Consider the following 7416-nt stretch of genomic DNA (forward strand, 5'->3'; position numbering starts at 1 on the left):
AGCTATGGACACCAATATCATGATCCAACTTAAATTTTTGGCAAAATATAAGTGGTTTAAGAGCAGTTTTGAAAACTATTTTTTCTTCGCACAAAAAACGTGAATCGTTTTTTCAATCGCATTTCTAAACCGTTTATCGGAATGAGGCATATAATATGGCGTTGGAAAGCTGCTGCAAAACCGCTCCTTCCACATGTTCAAAGTTTTCTCTAATTCCCTATGGTTAAAGAGTAATTTGAAAAAACGTAAAATTTCGTAAACCGAACAGCTGAGTTCGTTTTTTCGATGTCATTTCTAAACGGCTAATCCAATGGAGGCATATGATACGGCGTTGGAAAGCTTATGAAAATGCGCTACTTTTTCATCTTGAAAGGTTTTTTTTTTCTAATTTTGAATGGTTTAAGAGTAATTTAGAAAATGGTCCAAGTCCTACCGAGTTCGTATTTTCGAGCTAATTTTTTAACCGTGCGTCCGAATGCAGCAAATGATATGGCGTTGGAAAGCTTGAACAAATACGAAACTTTTTTGTATGTATTGTTTCTCCCAATTCTTTACAGTTTTAAGTCAGTTTCGAAAATGGCAAAAACGTATTTTCTCCATAATTTCTACAAACTTTATCGGAATGGGGCAAATAATATACCGCTGAAAAGCTACGGAAAATGCGAAACTTTTTCATGTTGATGGTTTTCTCTGATTCATAGCCGTTTTCAAGTAATTTTGAAAATGGCGGGATCATGCGTTCTTCCTTTATCGCGAAACAGATTCTTCAAAAATGCACCGCGTGAAGAACCTGAACTTCTTGGCGCGTGTACCTGAACTTCACTCTGTTTTTTCACGTTCTTTTCTTGCTCATAGCTCTTCATCCACTGCTCATAACTCTCTATCCACTCACTGGAATTGAGCATATGATATACCGATGGAAAGCTATTGTAAACACGCAACTTTGCCGTGTTGATCATTTTTTCATACTCGCGACGATTTTAAAAGTTTTTCATCTCAAATTCATTCACTATAGTAGTTGAACTTCCGGCTGTTTTCACGTTGAACTTCTGTGACGTATTTTCGTTTGTAATTTCCTCATACATTCATCAATGTCACACAAATGATATTTGTTTTGTACAAACCTCTCTCACAATAAATTTTTCAACTTTCTCTGACCGAGTTACACGCCTGAACTTCCCTCTATACGTATCCGACGTTCGGGCTATCTTCGCAACCGTGGCTCCCCCCGCGAATTATTCTGCTTAGTCATGTTCTATATGATGTTAGTGTAATCTAGAAACGATTTTAGCAACTAAATACCGGTTTTAAATGGGAATCTCGCTCGTTGGCGAATTTTGCTCTTGGGTCATGATGAAATTGCGTTTTTTGCAATTTTACTGCCTGAGTTGTTCGACCTGAACTTCCCCGTGTGCTAGGTTGAACTTCCGCCAACATTGTCCAAATGGGGCTTGCAATACACCGTTGGAAAGCTATGCACACTAGTATCATGACCCAAGTTAAATTTTTGGCAAAATGTAAGCGGTTTAAGAGCAGTTTTGAAAACCGTTTTTCTTCATACAAAAAACGTGAATCGTATTTTCGATCGCATTTTTAAACCGTTTATCAGAATGAGGCAAATAATATGGCGTTGGAAAGCTGCTGCAAAACCGCTCCTTCCACATGTTGAAAGTTTTCTATAATTCCTTATGGATAAAGAGTAATTCGGAAAATCGTAAAATTTCACAAACCGAATAGCCGAGTTCGTATTTTTGACGCCATTTCTGAACTGATAATCCAATTGAGGCAAATGATATGGCGTTGGAAAGCTTATGGAAATGCGCTACTTTTTCATGTTAAAAGTTTTTTCTAATTTTGAACGGTTTAAAAGTAATTTAGAAAACAGTACAAGTTCCACCGAGTTCGTATTTTCGAGCTAAATTTTTTAACCGTACGTCCAAATGTAGCAAATGATATGGCGTTGGAAAGCTTGAAGAAATGCGAATTTTTTTTGTATATATTGTTTCTCCTAATTCATTACGATTTTATGTCAGTTGTGCAAATGGCTAAAAACGTATTTTTGCCATAATTTCTATAAACTTTATCAGAATGGGGAAAATAATATACCGCTGAAAAGCTACAGAAATTTTCGAAACTTTTTCATGTAGATGGTTTTTGGTGATTCCTTGCCATTTTCAAGTAATTTCGAAAATGGAGAGATCGTTCGTTCTGCCTTTATCGCGAAACAGATTCTTTAAAAATGCACCGCGTGAAGAACCTGAACTTCTCGGCATGTCTACCTGAACTTCACTCTATTTTTCACGTGATTTTTTTGCCGGTAGCTCTCCATCCACTGCTCGTAGCTCTCCATCCACTCACTGGAATTGAGCAAGTGATATACCGATGGAAAGCTGCTGTAAACACGCAACTTTCCCGTGTTGATCGTTTTCTCATACTCGCGACAATTTTAAAAGTTTTTCATCTCAAATTCATTAACTATAGTAGTCGAACTTCCTGTTGTTTTCACGTTGAACTTCTGTGACGTATTTTCGTTTGTAATTTTGTCATTCATTCGTCAGTGTTACATAAATGATATTATTTTTGTACAAACCTCTCGCACGATAATTTTTTAAAATTTCTCCGATGAGGACTTGAACTTACACAAATGATATTCCTGCTGTTTTGAAGTAAATTAGAAAATGAAGAGATCATGATTTTTATTTTCAACGCGAATGGAAATGCACTGCGTCAAGTAGTTAAACTTCTCCGGCATCTCTGTTTGAACTTCACTCTGTTTTTTGACGTGTTGTTTTTTTGCCAGTAACTCCCAAACCACTTACTGGAATTGAGCAAATGATATACCAATGGAAAGCTGCTGAAAACATCCAACTTTTCCGTGTTGATCAGTTTTTCATACTCGCGATGGTTCAAAATATTTTTTTGAATGCATAAAAATGTGTTTTTAACGGTATACATAAAACTTTTAAACCATTCATTAGAATATAGCATATAATATACCGTTGGAAAGCTTATGAATAGGAGCATAGTTTTTATGTAGACAAACGTTACAATTTTTGTCGTTTGAGAGCAGTTTTAAAAATGGCAAAAACAACGTCGTTTTTTGCCTGTTTTTTTACATGTAATTGAAGGTTGGACGTCTCGCACTAGAGATCTTGAACTTCACCGGAAGGAGCACATGAACATCTTGCAACAAACCTTCTATGATTTTTGTTTTCCATTCTTATATTCTTATCTGAAACGCATTCCGTGTAATACTTGAACTTCCTGCAGTTTTCCCCTTGAACTTCTGTCACGTTTTTTTGTTGAACCTCTCTCACAAGAATTTTTGAACTTTCTTCGGCTGAGGACTTGAACTTCTAGCAACAAAAAAATTGGACATCATGGTGGATTCTTTAATATTAAAGGATATTTGAGTATTTTAATAATGGTAAAGTCCTAGTTTTTAAATAAACATCGACCACTTTGTTATTTTCCTTTGAACTCTAGTTTTTTTAGAAATGGGGAAAATCTATTTATAAACTTTTTTTAGTTGTTCTTTTTTTAGTTTGAACTTCTTCGTTTTTATTCTTTAGTAACGAGAAAATTTTGAGTTTTTTATAATCTTCGGAGTCTCTATTATTTTAATTTGAACTTCTTAGTTTTATTCTTAGGAAAAATGTGTTTTTTAAATAAGCATCAAACAATTTTTTTAATATTGAACTTCATACTTTTATTTTTCTTAGAAACAAAAAGAATTTGAGTTTTCCATATATACATCGGACTACTTCCTTATTTTCAAGTTGAAACTTCTTGATTTTAGTCTTAAGTAAGAAGGAAAATCTTTTTTTTATAAATATCGAACTGCTCTATATTTGTAATTTGGACTTCTTGGTTTTTTTTCTTTTACTAACGTAATAATCCTAGTTTTGTAATAAATATGTGAACCGGTCCCTTATTTAAATTTGAACTTCTAGATTTCCTTTTTCTATTTAGATATGGTGAAAATCCCTTTTTATAAGTTTTGAACTGCTCTATTTTTAAAAATTGAACTTCTTGTGTTTTCACTTTTGAACTTCTTGTTTTCATTATTTAATAATAAGGAAAATCCGAATTTCGTATAAGCATTGAAATGCTCCTTTTTCTATACCTGGACTTACTAGTTTTATTTCTTTTAGCAGCAAAGAAAATCTTTGTTTTCTAATAAACATCAATCCACTCGGTTTTCAAAATTTGACCTTCTAGGTTTCTTAAAATGCAAAAAAAATCCCTTTTTATAAAATTGTTTTAAGATGCTTTGTTTTTTTAGTTTGACCTTCGTTGGGTTTTGTAACAAACATTAAACTTTTTCATCTTTTAAATGTGAACATCTAGGTTTTTTCTAGAAACATGAGTGAGCGACCACAACAAAATAAATTGTATCTCTGACGAATGATTTTTATTCTAGGTGCATCTTCTAGGCAAGATGTCTTCTCCCAAAACATTGTCTTTTGAACATTCTAGGCGGAAGTCGTTGAATTTCTAAATTGTTAGAAAAGTATGGCTTTTCTAGTTCTCAATCAATATGTGCACTAGCGCACACACTTGTTGAGAGAGAAAACACACTAGCGCACACACTTGTTGAGGGAGAAAAATAATAGGTGTACATCATTTTCTGGACTTCTTCGTACTTTCATCTCTCGTCAACATGCTCATACGTTTCAAAACCAAAATCTGAACATCTTGGTTCACGTGAGGAGGCTGCAAACCACATGACTACAAAATCAAGTCTGTGTTCAGAACACATTTTGAATCAAGGACGGACAGGAGGAACACAACAGTTTTTGCTCTGACATCAGTGTTCAGAACACATTTCTAATCAATGACGGACGGGAGGAACACAACATTAAAAAATCCCATGGCTAACGTCCAAAGTGCATGAGCATTTTACACTTTACAAGACAATTATAGTTTAATAATACCAATTAGCACAATCAGAGCGGGTTTTCATAGTCAGCAACCTAGGTACCTAAACTCCTGAAGAATGGAAATGGTGTAGAGTTTGTTTCAGAGTAGCAAGCTCCTGCAAAATGAGGGGGGTCTCAGGGAGTTCGTGAGTGGGGTCATTCATGTGGAACACGACAGAGTTGAACGACGTGAGTGGCAAGAACTTGGACATCATGGGCGTCGAGTGGCGTGCATGGCTTGCTGCAGGTCAGGGCCTCCTCTAGCTGCAGGTCGACATATCCTCCATCTGCAGGTAGTGCCCAGTCTGCACCTGGAATGGTGGTCACCGGCGAGTGGAGCATGGAGACGTCATGCTCGGGGTTGGAGGTAGCAAGAGGGAAGAGGTAGCCATCGACGCGCCTTGCCCGTGGACGGAGTAGCTCGTTGGAGCAGCACCACCTCCCACGCGCTACCCATCAGGGCTAGTGGATTTAGAGAAGTTAAACTGAGCGGGATCCACTGCTCAGAGGCGGCATAATGGATCCATAGCCCGCGACGGCACGCGGGATCCTGGACCGCAGCGGTTGATCAGGTGGTGGTGTTGGGGAGCCGCGATGAAGACGGGGATCCACGGCAGCGGAAGTGGACGGAGGCGACGGGGAACTACGGCGGCGGCGGGTGGAGGTCCTGGGGAGGAGCGGTGGCCGTGGAAGATGGTAGGAGGAGGACAGCCATGGAGGCTCGCCGGCGGCGAAGGAAAGCCGTGGGGGCCAGGGTGGCCACGCGCCGGAGCCAGGGGCGGCAGCGGTTGCCCTAGGGGTGGGGGGAGGCGCTGGATCGGGGAGGGGAAGTGGTGGGCGTGGGGCATTGTTTTTTTATCTGCAAGTTCAGGAAGTTCGGGAGGAAGCTGTTGGGCCCTTATAGGGCTGGATGTGATCCAAATAACTATTCTAATCCTAGGATTAGAATAGTGCTGTCCTATATATATACAGCCGGTCTATTCTGATAATACTTCCGCACTGCACCCTCAACGCAAGTGCACGTCATTGTTTGAACCAAGTGTGCTGCAGTACTGAGGCGAGTGAACTTCCCGTGGCAAAAAACTTCACGCATTGTTTTTTCTGGTACTGTTTTCTCTCTAGTTTTTAACCATTTGTTGGAACGAGGCGTGTAATATTATCGTTGAAAAGCTATGGATTAGGCACAACTTCTCCATGTTGAACACTTTTCGAGAGTCCTCACGGTTTAAGAGCAGTTTTGAAAATGGTGCAGCCCACAACGAGTGGCAGCGAGCGTTTTTTCGCATTTTTTTCTAAACCGCTTGTCGGAATATAGCAAATGATACACCGTTGGACAGATATCGTCGAGGTGCATATTTTTCATATGTATTTCTTTCTCTAATTCCTTACGGTTTAAGAGCAGTTTCAAATTTACTAAATCGCGGAATTCTGTCTTTTTTTGAAATTTTTGCAATTTTCGGTACTGTTTTCGCTCTAGTTTTTGAACCGTTTGTCGAAACAAGGCTTGTAATACGTCATTGTAAATCTATGGACAAGGCGCAACTTTCATATGTAGAAATGGTTTTGATATTCCTTACAGTTTTAAGTTAATTTTGAAAATCGTGCGGCAGATGACAAGTGGCAGCGGCCGTTTTTTCGCGAAATTTTTACAAACCGTTTGTCAAAATGATTCAAATGATATGCCATTGGAAAGATATCAACGAGACGCAACATTTTCATGTAGAACACTCTTTCTAATTCCTTACGGTTTAAGAGTAGTTTTAAATTTACCGAAAAGCGGACACTCTGTTTTTCGCGAGACCAAAATCATCGTGTGTACTTCATCGGACAGAAGAACGCACTGCTTAAAACGGAAAACCACACTGTAGCAGGTAGTCAAGTGAACTTCATGATTTCTTTTTGTCGGACATAAACTTTCTCGCAAAAGTTTTTGTTGTCTTTTTTCCAACTTTTTTTTATGAACGAGAGTGGACCGCTGAGATGAGGCAAGTGAACCGTGACATATATCAAAGTGAACCACATTACTATCTTGTTGTTTTCGCTAAAATTTTCACACTTCTAATGTTGGGCGCAAGTGAACAACATCACTCTCAAAAGTGAACGACATTCGAAGACCAAACGCACTGCAAGTGTTGATGTAGTCGACTGAATTCTGAGACACACGAAAACATTTTTGCGACACTCAAATCGAGAGTGAACTTCATCCAATATAAAATTACACTGCTTCAGACGAAAAACCACACTTCATACAAGGGTCAAGCGAGTTGCATGGATTCGTTTATCTTTTTATAAAAAAATGAAGGAGAGTGGACCGCATAGACGAAGGGAGGTGAACCCTAACACTCTTGAAAGTGATCTACAACACTCTTGAGAGTGAACCTCATTACTTTTTTTTACTGGTTTAAATGTCTTTTCAACAAACACAACTTAAACTTTTTAAATACATTTTTCCAAGTGAAGAGTACTTCAAAGTCCTTTAGAGTGGACTTTTTTT

This window comes from Triticum urartu, chromosome 1A (assembly GCF_056163025.1).
Source record: "Triticum urartu cultivar PI428250 chromosome 1A, HENAU_Tu73, whole genome shotgun sequence".
Taxonomy (NCBI): domain Eukaryota; kingdom Viridiplantae; phylum Streptophyta; class Magnoliopsida; order Poales; family Poaceae; genus Triticum; species Triticum urartu.